General features: G+C 48.2%; 1 protein-coding gene across 1 annotated transcript in view; it reads left to right on the plus strand.

Annotated features, from left to right (window-relative positions):
- Positions 1 to 2,467: 2,467 nt before the first annotated feature.
- LOC124039437 (cytoplasmic protein NCK1-like) overlaps positions 2,468 to 15,973 on the plus strand; it is a 96,830-nt gene continuing 83,324 nt past the window's right edge. The window contains exon 1 of the mRNA XM_046355401.1: positions 2,468 to 2,669. The gene's annotated coding sequence lies outside the window, so the exon portion shown is untranslated. The remainder of the gene's footprint in view (positions 2,670 to 15,973) is intronic.

Genomic DNA, 15,973 nt, shown 5'->3' on the forward strand with positions numbered 1-15,973 from the left:
CAATTTCTTTCAAAAGTCAACCAAGTAAAAACATAATTACTTTTATGAGACGTGCCAGTGTAGTAATAGTAGTATTTATGATCTTAAACTTTTTTGGTTCTCCATATTTGACGTTGAGTTAAGTTTTTTCGGACAATCATCGCGAATTGAATTATGTGGCGTTTCAGGTCTAACCTAGAAGTGACAAAACCTAATTTTTCATCATTTTTGGACAGAAACTCCTGATTTTTGCAAAACCAGGGCTGAGGGGCTTACTGTTATGCTGGTGAATGAGGACCAGAGAAAAAGGACTTAACGAAAACAGAGTCTTTATTCCAGTATAAGACAAAAGTAATAATCCTGGATCTAACAAGGAGAAAACAATTTAGGAAAAACTTAAATCCAGGTCGTAGGCCCCCTGATGTGACTGACTGGAGTCATTTTCTCATAGACTGCAGGTTGCTTAGGGAAGGCACCGACCGTAGCAGACTAAGACACCTGCTCACATCCCCTCAAATGAAGCATCTGAAGAAGACAAAACACTTGCAGGGCAGGGCGAGATTTGTAAAAGGACACAGAACAGCGAACATCATACAAGGATCCGACAAGGACAGAAGCGGAAAACAAGGGGAGAAATAGGGGCTCTAATCAGAGGGCAAAATAGGGGACAGTGGGTGCCTGAAAAGAGTAATTCAAGTGAGTTAGGAGAATGAGGAACTAGCTGGGAGCAGTCATCTTAAAATGAACTATATCATTATTAATATAGAGAGATAACTAGAAAATTAAGGGGGACTAACAGAGGGATAGAAAGAGGAAAATGAACCTAATAAGACCAGCAGGGGGAAACGAACAGAAGGGAAAGCACAAGGACAAGACAATATATGACAAAACATGACACTTACGTCCCTTACTTGGCTAATCATGTTGCCTGACGACAAATATGGACGCAGTGATTCCCATATGGGCATAGGGTTTAGGACCGAGGGCTGTCTACTTTGATTTGAAACTCAGGCTAAGAAGAGGCAGAGACTTTAAGGGTATATATACTTTCTACATTAATAATGTAATAATCCCCATTAATAAATGTCCCACAAGAAACACTGACCAAAACGTTGATTCCTACCTTGTCACACTTTGCGGTGTCGCCACGGCCTCATCAATAGGCACACACTGTCACACAACCTACATAAATAGATCTTAAATAAACATGTAAATATTCATTTGGAAATGTGTTTCTAAATGCCTCAGGAGGTAAAGGGAAGTGCACCAATGCGTTTCCAGATGTCACAGACAAACTTCTCAATCAAATGTGTAGAATAAAAAAACATTGCAGTAGATTACCATACTAGTATTGTCTGGACAAGACAAAACCACAATAGAATGCCATGGTGGTAAATGAATGCCCTCTTCTACAGCAGTAACCCACTATCAGACTTCTAGTTGGACAACCTGCCAATTAGAATGCCATGGTGGTAAATGAATGCCCTCTTCTACAGCAGTAACCCACTATCAGACTTCTAGTTGGACAACCTGCCAATTATAGTGATTGATACATTCATCATTTATTAATTTATTTCAGAGAAATAATGCTGCTGATATAAAATACTAGGCTTATATATATGCTGGTGATACACTTAGCCTTACCTTACCGTGGTGGGAAAAGTACCCAATTGTCGTACCTAAGTAAAAATAAAGATCTCTTATTAGAAAATGACTCAAGTAAAAGTGAAAGTCACCCAGTAAAATACCACTTGAGTAAAAGTATGTTAATTACTTGATTGTAAATAAACGTAAGTATCAAAAGTAAATGTAATTACTCAAATATACTTATGTATCAAAATAGAATTATAAATAATTTAAATTCTTATATTAAGCAAACCAGATGGCACGATTTATTTTATTTATGGATAGTCAGGGGCACACTCCAACACAGACAAACTAAGCATTTGTGTTTGGCAAGTCCGCCAGATCAGAGGTAGTAGGGATGACCAGGGATGTTCTCTTAATAAGTGCATGAATTAGACAAATTTTCTGTCCCGATAAGCATTAAACATGTAATGAGTACTTTTGAGTGTCAGGGAAATGTATGGAGTAAAAAGTACTGTAATGAAACAGGCAGGGAGCAGGCCTCGAACCCTCGACCTTCTAGCCCGATGTCCAGCGCGCTAAAAGCATGCAGTACATTATTATAACATTATACGTTACAGTACATTATTTTCTTTAGGAATGTAGTGCAGTAAAACATAAATAAATAGTAAATACAGATACTTAAAATGTATTTACTTAATTGTACTTCATACCACTTTCTACATGAGAGCACATATGGAAATAGAAAATGTGTCTGATGGAAAAATAAACATTTCATATCAATGGGATTGTTGCGGCGGCACCGGTTTGATTGACACTGACATCGTCCAATAAGAATACGATGTTTCCCCTATGACAACCAATAGGAGTGGTGCATCGTGAACATCTCCAAAGAGTTGGCGTCGTGCTGGAAACCAGGAGGCTAGCTAGCTCTTTCCAAAAAAAGGCATATGATAAACAGCCAGCTAGCTAGCTAGCTAGGTTTTGGTCCTATCTAGTCACCATCCATCTACACCGGCGTTTCAAATCCCCCATTTTCAGTATAATATGGTGGTTTCATCAAACAAAAACGGACAGGTACGGCCTATCAGCTAAATTCACAGGTAAGAAGACCGGCGGGGTCTGTGATGTTCATTATGCGTTTTCATTAGCTTCGCCAACTAGCCTGTTCTCGGCTAACACTAGCTAGGTTGGCTACACTTCTCTGACCTAAAATCTGGAATAGGGGTTGGGGGCACGGCTTGACAATAAAATACAGTCCTATTTTTTTTTAACGTTGTAGCTAAATGTTTGATAAATAGTATATTGACTAGTTTCACATCAACGCTTACTTCACAAGGCAACTCACTGGCTAACGTTAGATGACCTAATGTTAGTGTTAGCCACCTGGTTAGCAGGTTAGCCAGAGTGACAACTAACTTGGCTGGCTTTGATTGTTCTGTCTCACGGATTCAGTTTTCTGCGATACCCTTCAATTAGAAGACATCTATTATTATTATTATTATTATTGGTCAGAAACCCGGTCATAATTGGGGCTGTTGTCTTATATTTTGTCAAGGCATTTTAAACATTGGAATGCTTATTAGTTAACTTAGTTAACCAGCCAATTTACTGCATAACTAGTTGGCTAACTAGCCAGGCTACCTTTTTTGTTGTTGTAAGATTTCCATAGCCATTTGCCACTCAGTAACGGTTCACGGGTTCCCCTATCAAAGAGCTAGCTGACTGATCTTTAGCACCCCTATCAAAGAGCTAGCTGACTGATCTTTAGCACCCCTATCAAAGAGCTAGCTGACTGATCTTTAGCACCCCTAGCTGACTGATCTTTAGCACCCCTTTCAAAGAGCTAGCTGACTGATCTTTAGCACCCCTATCAAAGAGCTAGCTGACTGATCTTTAGCACCCCTATCAAAGAGCTAGCTGACTGATCTTTAGCACCCCTAGCTGACTGATCTTTAGCACCCCTATCAAAGAGCTAGCTGACTGATCTTTAGCACCCCTATCAAAGAGCTAGCTGACTGATCTTTAGCACCCCTATCAAAGAGCTAGCTGACTGATCTTTAGCACCCCTATCAAAGAGCTAGCTGACTGATCTTTAGCAGCCCTAGCTGACTGATCTTTCACTCACGACTGGAAAACCATTGATTTTCATCTGGACCTTGCCATATTTTCCTAATGACATAGCTAGTTCACCCAACCAAGCTTGGTTAGCCTTAGTCTGGCACGTTACCTGTGTTTTAGCTGTTTAAACTCTAGCCAACCATGTTATCAAACTTATCTTTTTGACAACGGGTTGGATCAAAGTCCTGCGTTTAAAAAAACACAAAAAAACATAAGTCCTCATTAAAATAGTTCCTCTTTATCAAAACAACTGACAGAATGAGATGCAGTCTGTTAATTAACATGACTGCCCATCACTGCCATACATGGGTTATGTAGCATGTTTGTCTTGTCAGAGGGAACTCCTGGACTAGAACATAATGTGTTACATGCTCATAGTGAATATGCAGGGTGCCAATGCAAAGCAACTATTGTCCTTGCCACCGCAAGACAAATCGGAGCATCTGCGCATGCAATTGAACGTCACTAGCCGAAACCGCTGTCATTTGAGGGGGCTTGATTGATTTCGCCCAGGCCCCTGTATATGCGGGTTTTGTTTAGGTTGAAAGTTGAATTGCATTCGATTTGGAAGTGGGCTGCCTTCCGGGTCGTGAGTTAAGTTCCCCGTTCAAAGCCCACGCGAAGTCTGCTCAAAACAAAAGTTTTGTAATTCATCACGTGTAGTAATTAGTAGCATTCGGTGTTCTCTCATGCAAAAAGGAATTGCTTTTGAAAAAAAAAATGCTTTATCAGAAAATTCAAACCATTTTTATTTGATCGAAAACAGATGATATATGTGTCTGGACGATGCACCATGCTACCTTGTTGACAACATGACCAAACAGCACACATCAGTGTTCTATTTGAGAAGAGCTCGTCTCCTCCGCTTTCGCCCTTTTCAAGTGACGGGGCCTATGCCCGGCGCCCCACGGTTCAGCATAATCGAATCCGCCCATTGTCCAGTCACGCCACAGCACTGTGAACCGCGGCACATTGAAGCATATGATTGGTCTAGTTATGGAAAGGGCCAAGGAGATTTGATGCGCGTTTTAAAGAAACGCCCCTCAAGATTAGAGTGGAGCTGAATGGAGAGGGAACGTTCTCCGCTGAGTTTATACTGTAACTGTAAAGACTAGACAATATTGTCTACAAAATTAGGTTGCTGTAACACTCGTTCCTATTGCAGAATACAGCATAATGTTAATTTAATTCACACATGTATTAGTCCCCTTGTTTGGTGGTTTGTCATTAGGCTTTGACAAAGAAAAGGGGGCAGGTGGATCTGTAGTATGTTTTAGCAGGGAAGTTTTGGTAAGGTGGCTTGATTAAAAAAAAAAAATGGTTTACATTTTTGTTAAAATAAAATTACTATGAAAATAATTTGGTCAAACATTGGGGATCCAGAAGTGGCAATTTTGCCATTTTAGTATTGTGGAGATGGTAGGGGGACTCACAACTCACAAATATATCATTTTTTTAATCTGTAAAGTAAATTGGTGGCAGATACCTTAAACTAATAGACATAAATGACCTGAGTAATGATATGCATTAGATTTTTCTTTAAAGTTGGGTGATTTTTTGAGAAATGAATTGTTATAAACAAGAACAGTTTTTAAGCACTTGGGAAACAGATGAAGGGGAGGCCAACCCTCCTGGAGAGCCTGCAGGACTTTCTTCCAGCCATGTTTTAGAGGTCACCCAAAATGCTAAATGTTTGTGACCTTACTTGAAAGCAATCTATGATTTGGTTCCTCACAACCATCAACCATTAATATAAACTTTTCCTGTGCAGCGCCTTGGTGTAGTGGTAAAATTTCACAGCACGTGGCTCAGAGAACTTTCCACCTGAGAACCGAGATCAATCCCTGCTTCCAACCTTCCCACTGGCCCCCCCCCCATTTGCCTATCTCCCCATATAATGTCATTACTGTCTGAATATAATGTCATTACTGTCTGAATATAATGTCATTACTGTCTGAATATAATGTCATTACTGTCTGAATATAATGTCATTACTGGAAACCAGCTCTGCTGACTAACCTGGGAAACCAGCTCTGTTGACTAACCTGGGAAACCAGCTCTGCTGTCTAACCTGGGAAACCAGCTCTGCTGTCTAACCTGGGAAACCAGCTCTGCTGTCTAACCTGGGAAACCAGCTCTGCTGTCTAACCTGGGAAACCAGCTCTGCTGTCTAACCTGGGAAACCAGCTCTGCTATCTAACCTGGGAAACCAGCTCTGCTGACTAACCTGGGAAACCAGCTCTGCTGACTAACCTGGGAAACCAGCTCTGCTGACTAACCTGGGAAACCAGCTCTGCTGTCTAACCTGGGAAACCAGCTCTGCTGACTAACCTGGGAAACCAGCTCTGCTGTCTAACCTGGGAAACCAGCTCTGCTGTCTAACCTGGGAAACCAGCTCTGCTGTCTAACCTGGGAAACCAGCTCTGCTGTCTAACCTGGGAAACCAGCTCTGCTGTCTAACCTGGGAAACCAGCTCTGCTGTCTAACCTGGGAAACCAGCTCTGCTGTCTAACCTGGGAAACCAGCTCTGCTGTCTAACCTGGGAAACCAGCTCTGCTGTCTAACCTGGGAAACCAGCTCTGCTGTCTAACCTGGGAAACCAGCTCTGCTGTCTAACCTGGGAAACCAGCTCTGCTGTCTAACCTGGGAAACCAGCTCTGCTGTCTAACCTGGGAAACCAGCTCTGCTGTCTAACCTGGGAAACCAGCTCTGCTGTCTAACCTGGGAAACCAGCTCTGCTGTCTAACCTGGGAAACCAGCTCTGCTGTCTAACCTGGGAAACCAGCTCTGCTGTCTAACCTGGGAAACCAGCTCTGCTGTCTAACCTGGGAAACCAGCTCTGCTGACTAACCTGGGAAACCAGCTCTGCTGTCTAACCTGGGAAACCAGCTCTGCTGTCTAACCTGGGAAACCAGCTCTGCTGTCTAACCTGGGAAACCAGCTCTGCTGTCTAACCTGGGAAACCAGCTCTGCTGTCTAACCTGGGAAACCAGCTCTGCTGTCTAACCTGGGAAACCAGCTCTGCTGTCTAACCTGGGAAACCAGCTCTGCTGTCTAACCTGGGAAACCAGCTCTGCTGTCTAACCTGGGAAACCAGCTCTGCTGTCTAACCTGGGAAACCAGCTCTGCTGTCTAACCTGGGAAACCATCTCTGCTGTCTAACCTGGGAAACCAGCTCTGCTGTCTAACCTGGGAAACCAGCTCTGCTGTCTAACCTGGGAAACCAGCTCTGCTGTCTAACCTGGGAAACCAGCTCTGCTGTCTAACCTGGGAAACCAGCTCTGCTCTTCATAGCTGACTAACCTTGAGAAACCAGCTCTGCTCTTCATAGCTGACTAACCTTGAGAAACCAGCTCTGCTCTTCATATCTGACTAACCTGAGAAACCAGCTCTGCTCTTCATATCTGACTAACCTGGGGAAACCAGCTCTGCTGACTAACCTGGGAAACCAGCTCTGCTGACTAACCTGGGAAACCAGCTCTGCTGACTAACCTGGGAAACCAGCTCTGCTGTCTAACCTGGGAAACCAGCTCTGCTGTCTAACCTGGGAAACCAGCTCTGCTGTCTAACCTGGGAAACCAGCTCTGCTGTCTAACCTGGGAAACCAGCTCTGCTGTCTAACCTGGGAAACCAGCTCTGCTGTCTAACCTGGGAAACCAGCTCTGCTGTCTAACCTGGGAAACCAGCTCTGCTGTCTAACCTGGGAAACCAGCTCTGCTGTCTAACCTGGGAAACCCTAACCTGGGAAACCAGCTCTGCTGTCTAACCTGGGAAACCAGCTCTGCTGTCTAACCTGGGAAACCAGCTCTGCTGTCTAACCTGGGAAACCAGCTCTGCTGTCTAACCTGGGAAACCAGCTCTGCTGTCTAACCTGGGAAACCAGCTCTGCTGTCTAACCTGGGAAACCAGCTCTGCTGTCTAACCTGGGAAACCAGCTCTGCTGTCTAACCTGGGAAACCAGCTCTGCTCTTCATAGCTGACTAACCTTGAGAAACCAGCTCTGCTCTTCATAGCTGACTAACCTTGAGAAACCAGCTCTGCTCTTCATATCTGACTAACCTGAGAAACCAGCTCTGCTCTTCATATCTGACTAACCTGGGAAACCAGCTCTGCTGACTAACCTGGGAAACCAGCTCTGCTGACTAACCTGAGAAACCAGCTCTGCTGACTAACCTGGGAAACCAGCTCTGCTGTCTAACCTGGGAAACCAGCTCTGCTGTCTAACCTGGGAAACCAGCTCTGCTCTTCATAGCTGACTAACCTTGAGAAACCAGCTCTGCTCTTCATATCTGACTAACCTGAGAAACCAGCTCTGCTCTTCATATCTGACTAACCTGGGAAACCAGCTCTGCTGACTAACCTGGGAAACCAGCTCTGCTGACTAACCTGGGAAACCAGCTCTGCTGACTAACCTGGGAAACCAGCTCTGCTGACCAACCTGGGAAACCAGCTCTGCTGTCTAACCTGGGAAACCAGCTCTGCTGACTAACCTGGGAAACCAGCTCTGTTGACTAACCTGGGAAACCAGCTCTGTTGACTAACCTGGGAAACCAGCTCTGCTGTCTAACCTGGGAAACCAGCTCTGCTCTTCATAGCTGACTAACCTTGAGAAACCAGCTCTGCTCTTCATAGCTGACTAACCTTGAGAAACCAGCTCTGCTCTTCATATCTGACTAACCTGAGAAACCAGCTCTGCTCTTCATATCTGACTAACCTGGGAAACCAGCTCTGCTGACTAACCTGGGAAACCAGCTCTGCTGACTAACCTGGGAAACCAGCTCTGCTGACTAACCTGAGAAACCAGCTCTGCTGACTAACCTGAGAAACCAGCTCTGCTGACTAACCTGGGAAACCAGCTCTGCTCTTCATAGCTGACCAACCTGGGAAACCAGCTCTGCTGTCTAACCTGGGAAACCAGCTCTGCTGACTAACCTGGGAAACCAGCTCTGCTCTTCATAGCTGACTAACCTGGGAAACCAGCTCTGTTGACTAACCTGGGAAACCAGCTCTGCTGTCTAACCTGGGAAACCAGCTCTGCTGACTAACCTGGGAAACCTGCTCTGCTCTTCATAGCTGACTAACCTGGGAAACCTGCTCTGCTCTTCATAGCTGACTAACCTGGGAAACCTGCTCTGCTCTTCATAGCTGACTAACCTGGGAAACCAGCTCTGCTCTTCATAGCTGACTAATCTGGGAAACCAGTTCTGCTGTCTAACCTGGGAAACCAGTTCTGCCGTCTAACCTGGGAAACCAGCTCTGCCGACTAACCTGGGAAACCAGCTCTGCCGACTAACCTGGGAAACCTGTTCTGCCGACTAACCTGGGAAACCAGCTCTGCTGTCTAACCTGGGAAACCAGCTCTGCTCTTCATAGCTGCCTAACCTGGGAAACCAGCTCTGCTGACTAACCTGGGAAACCTGCCCTGCTCTTCATAGCTGACTAACCTGGGAAACAAGTTCTGCTGACTAACCTGGGAAACCAGCTCTGCTGACTAACCTGGGAAACCAGCTCTGCTCTTCATAGCTGACTAACCTGGGAAACCAGCTCTGCTGACTAACCTGGGAAACCTGCCCTGCTCTTCATAGCTGACTAACCTGGGAAACCAGCTCTGCTGACTAACCTGGGAAACCAGCTCTGCTGACTAACCTGGGAAACCAGCTCTGCTGACTAACCTGGGAAACCAGCTCTGCTGACTAACCTGGGAAACCAGCTCTGCTGACTAACCTGGGAAACCAGCTCTGCTGACTAACCTGGGAAACCAGCTCTGCTGACTAACCTGGGAAACCAGCTCTGCTGACTAACCTGGGAAACCAGCTCTGCTGACTAACCTGGGAAACCAGCTCTGCTGACTAACCTGGCAAACCAGCTCTGCTGACTAACCTGGCAAACCAGCTCTGCTGACTAACCTGGCAAACCAGCTCTGCTGACTAACCTGGCAAACCAGCTCTGCTGACTAACCTGGCAAACCAGCTCTGCTGACTAACCTGGCAAACCAGCTCTGCTGACTAACCTGGGAAACCAGCTCTGCTGACTAACCTGGGAAACCAGTTCTGCTGACTAACCTGGGAAACCAGCTCTGCTCTTCATAGCTGACTAACCTGGGAAACCAGCTCTGCTCTTCATAGCTGACTAACCTGGCAAACCAGCTCTGCTGTCTAACCTGGCAAACCAGCTCTGCTCTCCATAGTTGACTAACCTGGCAAACCAGCTCTGCTGTCTAACCTGGCAAACCAGCTCTGCTCTCCATAGTTGACTAACCTGGCAAACCAGCTCTGCTGACTAACCTGGGAAACCAGCTTTGCTGACTAACCTGGGAAACCAGCTCTGCTGACTAACCTGGGAAACCAGCTTTGCTGTCTAACCTGGGAAACCAGCTCTGCTGTCTAACCTGGGAAACCAGCTCTGCTGTCTAACCTGGGAAACCAGCTCTGCTGTCTAACCTGGGAAACCAGCTCTGCTGTCTAACCTGGGAAACCAGCTCTGCTGTCTAACCTGGGAAACCAGCTCTGCCGACTAACCTGGGAAACCAGCTCTGCCGACTAACCTGGGAAACCAGCTCTGCCGTCTAACCTGGGAAACCAGCTCTGCCGACTAACCTGGGAAACCAGCTCTGCCGTCTAACCTGGGAAACCAGCTCTGCCGTCTAACCTGGGAAACCAGCTCTGCCGTCTAACCTGGGAAACCAGCTCTGCCGACTAACCTGGGAAACCAGCTCTGCCGACTAACCTGGGAAACCAGCTCTGCCGACTAACCTGGGAAACCAGCTCTGCCGACTAACCTGGGAAACCAGCTCTGCCGTCTAACCTGGGAAACCAGCTCTGCCGTCTAACCTGGGAAACCAGCTCTGCCGTCTAACCTGGGAAACCAGCTCTGCCGACTAACCTGGGAAACCAGCTCTGCCGACTAACCTGGGAAACCAGCTCTGCCGACTAACCTGGGAAACCAGCTCTGCCGACTAACCTGGGAAACCAGCTCTGCCGTCTAACCTGGGAAACCAGCTCTGCCGTCTAACCTGGGAAACCAGCTCTGCTCTTCATAGCTGACTAACCTGGGAAACCAGCTCTGCTGTCTAACCTGGGAAACCAGCTCTGCTGACTAACCTGGGAAACCAGCTCTGCTGACTAACCTGGGAAACCAGCTCTGCTGACTAACCTGGCAAACCAGCTCTGCTGTCTAACCTGGCAAACCAGCTCTGCTCTTCATAGCTGACTAACCTGGCAAACCAGCTCTGCTCTTCATAGCTGACTAACCTGGCAAACCAGCTCTGCTCTTCATAGCTGACTAACCTGGCAAACCAGCTCTGCTCTTCATAGCTGACTAACCTGGGAAACCAGCTCTGCTGACTAACCTGGGAAACCAGCTCTGCTGACTAACCTGGGAAACCAGCTCTGCTGACTAACCTGGGAAACCAGCTCTGCTGACTAACCAGGGAAACCAGCTCTGCTGACTAACCTGGGAAACCAGCTCTGCTGACTAACCTGGCAAACCAGCTCTGCTGTCTAACCTGGCAAACCAGCTCTGCTCTCCATAGTTGACTAACCTGGCAAACCAGCTCTGCTGACTAACCTGGCAAACCAGCTCTGCTCTCCATAGTTGACTAACCTGGCAAACCAGCTCTGCTGACTAACCTGGGAAACCAGCTTTGCTGACTAACCTGGGAAACCAGCTCTGCTGACTAACCTGGGAAACCAGCTTTGCTGTCTAACCTGGGAAACCAGCTCTGCTGTCTAACCTGGGAAACCAGCTCTGCTGTCTAACCTGGGAAACCAGCTCTGCTGTCTAACCTGGGAAACCAGCTCTGCTGTCTAACCTGGGAAACCAGCTCTGCTGTCTAACCTGGGAAACCAGCTCTGCTGTCTAACCTGGGAAACCAGCTCTGCTGTCTAACCTGGGAAACCAGCTCTGCTGTCTAACCTGGGAAACCAGCTCTGCTGTCTAACCTGGGAAACCAGCTCTGCTGACTAAGCTGGGAAACCAGCTCTGCTGACTAAGCTGGGAAACCAGCTCTGCTGACTAAGCTGGGAAACCAGCTCTGCTGACTAAGCTGGGAAAAAAGTCGCTCTGGATAAGAGCGTCTGCTAAATGACTTAAATGTAAATGTAAATGAAACCAGCTCTGCTGACTAACCTGGGAAACCAGCTCTGCGGACTAACCTGGCAAACCAGCTCTGCTGTCTAACCTGGCAAACCAGCTCTGCTCTCCATAGTTGACTAACCTGGCAAACCAGCTCTGCTGTCTAACCTGGCAAACCAGCTCTGCTCTCCATAGTTGACTAACCTGGCAAACCAGCTCTGCTGACTAACCTGGGAAACCAGCTTTGCTGACTAACCTGGGAAACCAGCTCTGCTGACTAACCTGGGAAACCAGCTCTGCTGTCTAACCTGGGAAACCAGCTCTGCTGTCTAACCTGGGAAACCAGCTCTGCTGTCTAACCTGGGAAACCAGCTCTGCTGTCTAACCTGGGAAACCAGCTCTGCTGTCTAACCTGGGAAACCAGCTCTGCTGTCTAACCTGGGAAACCAGCTCTGCCGTCTAACCTGGGAAACCAGCTCTGCCGTCTAACCTGGGAAACCAGCTCTGCTCTTCATAGCTGACTAACCTGGGAAACCAGCTCTGCTGTCTAACCTGGGAAACCAGCTCTGCTGACTAACCTGGGAAACCAGCTCTGCTGACTAACCTGGGAAACCAGCTCTGCTGACTAACCTGGGAAACCAGCTCTAACTAACCTGGGAAACCAGCTCTGCTGACTAACCTGGGAAACCAGCTCTGCTGACTAACCTGGGAAACCAGCTCTGCTGACTAACCTGGGAAACCAGCTCTGCTGACTAACCTGGGAAACGTGCTCTGCTCTTCATAGCTGACTAACCTGGGAAACCAGCTCTGCTCTTCATATCTGACTAACCTGAGAAACCAGCTCTGCTCTTCATATCTGACTAACCTGGGAAACCAGCTCTGCTGACTAACCAGGGAAACCAGCTCTGCTGACTAACCTGGGAAACCAGCTCTGCTGACTAACCTGGGAAACCAGCTCTGCTGACTAACCTGGCAAACCAGCTCTGCTGTCTAACCTGGCAAACCAGCTCTGCTCTCCATAGTTGACTAACCTGGCAAACCAGCTCTGCTGACTAACCTGGCAAACCAGCTCTGCTCTCCATAGTTGACTAACCTGGCAAACCAGCTCTGCTGACTAACCTGGGAAACCAGCTTTGCTGACTAACCTGGGAAACCAGCTCTGCTGACTAACCTGGGAAACCAGCTTTGCTGTCTAACCTGGGAAACCAGCTCTGCTGTCTAACCTGGGAAACCAGCTCTGCTGTCTAACCTGGGAAACCAGCTCTGCTGTCTAACCTGGGAAACCAGCTCTGCTGTCTAACCTGGGAAACCAGCTCTGCTGTCTAACCTGGGAAACCAGCTCTGCTGTCTAACCTGGGAAACCAGCTCTGCTGTCTAACCTGGGAAACCAGCTCTGCTGACTAAGCTGGGAAACCAGCTCTGCTGACTAACCTGGGAAACCAGCTCTGCTGACTAACCTGGGAAACCAGCTCTGCGGACTAACCTGGGAAACCAGCTCTGCGGACTAACCTGGGAAACCAGCTCTGCGGACTAACCTGGGAAACCAGCTCTGCTGACTAACCTGGCAAACCAGCTCTGCTGACTAACCTGGCAAACCAGCTCTGCTGTCTAACCTGGCAAACCAGCTCTGCTCTCCATAGTTGACTAACCTGGCAAACCAGCTCTGCTGACTAACCTGGGAAACCAGCTTTGCTGACTAACCTGGGAAACCAGCTCTGCTGACTAACCTGGGAAACCAGCTTTGCTGTCTAACCTGGGAAACCAGCTTTGCTGTCTAACCTGGGAAACCAGCTCTGCTGTCTAACCTGGGAAACCAGCTCTGCCGTCTAACCTGGGAAACCAGCTCTGCCGTCTAACCTGGGAAACCAGCTCTGCCGTCTAACCTGGGAAACCAGCTCTGCCGACTAACCTGGGAAACCAGCTCTGCCGTCTAACCTGGGAAACCAGCTCTGCCGTCTAACCTGGGAAACCAGCTCTGCCGTCTAACCTGGGAAACCAGCTCTGCCGACTAACCTGGGAAACCAGCTCTGCCGACTAACCTGGGAAACCAGCTCTGCCGACTAACCTGGGAAACCAGCTCTGCCGACTAACCTGGGAAACCAGCTCTGCCGTCTAACCTGGGAAACCAGCTCTGCCGTCTAACCTGGGAAACCAGCTCTGCCGTCTAACCTGGGAAACCAGCTCTGCCGTCTAACCTGGGAAACCAGCTCTGCCGTCTAACCTGGGAAACCAGCTCTGCCGACTAACCTGGGAAACCAGCTCTGCCGACTAACCTGGGAAACCAGCTCTGCCGACTAACCTGGGAAACCAGCTCTGCCGACTAACCTGGGAAACCAGCTCTGCCGACTAACCTGGGAAACCAGCTCTGCCGACTAACCTGGGAAACCAGCTCTGCCGTCTAACCTGGGAAACCAGCTCTGCCGTCTAACCTGGGAAACCAGCTCTGCCGTCTAACCTGGGAAACCAGCTCTGCTCTTCATAGCTGACTAACCTGGGAAACCAGCTCTGCTGTCTAACCTGGGAAACCAGCTCTGCTGACTAACCTGGGAAACCAGCTCTGCTGACTAACCTGGGAAACCAGCTCTGCTGACTAACCTGGGAAAACCAGCTCTGCTGACTAACCTGGGAAAACCAGCTCTGCTGACTAACCTGGGAAACCAGCTCTGCTGACTAACCTGGGAAACCAGCTCTGCTGACTAACCTGGGAAACCTGCTCTGCTCTTCATAGCTGACTAACCTGGGAAACCAGCTCTGCTCTTCATATCTGACTAACCTGGGAAACCAGCTCTGCTCTTCATATCTGACTAACCTGAGAAACCAGCTCTGCTCTTCATATCTGACTAACCTGAGAAACCAGCTCTACTCTTCATATCTGACTAACCTGAGAAACCAGCTCTGCCCCTCTTCATATCTGACTAACCTGAGAAACCAGCTCTGCTGTCTAACCTGGGAAACCAGCTCTGCTGACTAACCTGGGAAACCAGCTCTGCTCTTCATAGCTGACTAACCTGAGAAACCAGCTCTGCTGTCTAACCTGGGAAACCAGCTCTGCTGACTAACCTGGGAAACCAGCTCTGCTCTTCATAGCTGACTAACCTGGGAAACCAGCTCTGCTCTTCATAGCTGACTAACCTGAGAAACCAGCTCTGCTGACTAACCTGGGAAACCAGCTCTGCTCTTCATAGCTGACTAACCTGGGAAACCAGCTCTGCTGACTAACCTGGGAAACCAGCTCTGCTGACTAACCTGGGAAACCAGCTCTGCTGACTAACCTGGGAAACCAGCTCTGCTGACTAACCTGGGAAACCAGCTCTGCTGACTAACCTGGGAAACCAGCTCTGCTGATTAACCTGGGAAACCTGCTCTGCTCTTCATAGCTGACTAACCTGGGAAACCAGCTCTGCTGACTAACCTGGGAAACCAGCTCTGCTGACTAACCTGGGAAACCAGCTCTGCTGACTAACCTGGGAAACCAGCTCTGCTGACTAACCTGGGAAACCAGCTCTGCTGACTAACCTGGGAAACCAGCTCTGCTGACTAACCTGGGAAACCAGCTCTGCTGACTAACCTGGGAAACCAGCTCTGCTGACTAACCTGGGAAACCAGCTCTGCTGACTAACCTGGGAAACCAGCTCTGCTGACTAACCTGGGAAACCAGCTCTGCTGACTAACCTGGGAAACCAGCTCTGCTGACTAACCTGGGAAACCTGCTCTGCTGACTAACCTGGGAAACCAGCTCTGCTCTTCATATCTGACTAACCTGAGAAACCAGCTCTGCTCTTCATGTCTGACTAACCTGAGAAACCAGCTCTGCCCCTCTTCATATCTGACTAACCTGAGAAACCAGCTCTGCTCTTCATAGCTGACTAACCTGGGAAACCAGCTCTGCTGTCTAACCTGGGAAACCAGCTCTGCTGTCTAACCTGGGAAACCAGCTCTGCTGACTAACCTGGGAAACCAGCTCTGCTCTTCATAGCTGACTAACCTGGGAAACCAGCTCTGCTGTCTAACCTGGGAAACCAGCTCTGCTGACTAACCTGGGAAACCAGCTCTGCTCTTCATAGCTGACTAACCTGGGAAACCAGCTCTGCTCTTCATAGCTGACTAACCTGAGAAACCAGCTCTGCTGACTAACCTGGGAAACCAGCTCTGCTCTTCATAGCTGACTAACCTGGGAAACCAGCTCTGCTGACTAACCTGGGAAACCAGCTCT

The sequence above is a fragment of the Oncorhynchus gorbuscha genome, linkage group LG07 (assembly GCF_021184085.1).
Source record: "Oncorhynchus gorbuscha isolate QuinsamMale2020 ecotype Even-year linkage group LG07, OgorEven_v1.0, whole genome shotgun sequence".
NCBI classification, from domain to species: Eukaryota; Metazoa; Chordata; class Actinopteri; order Salmoniformes; family Salmonidae; genus Oncorhynchus; species Oncorhynchus gorbuscha.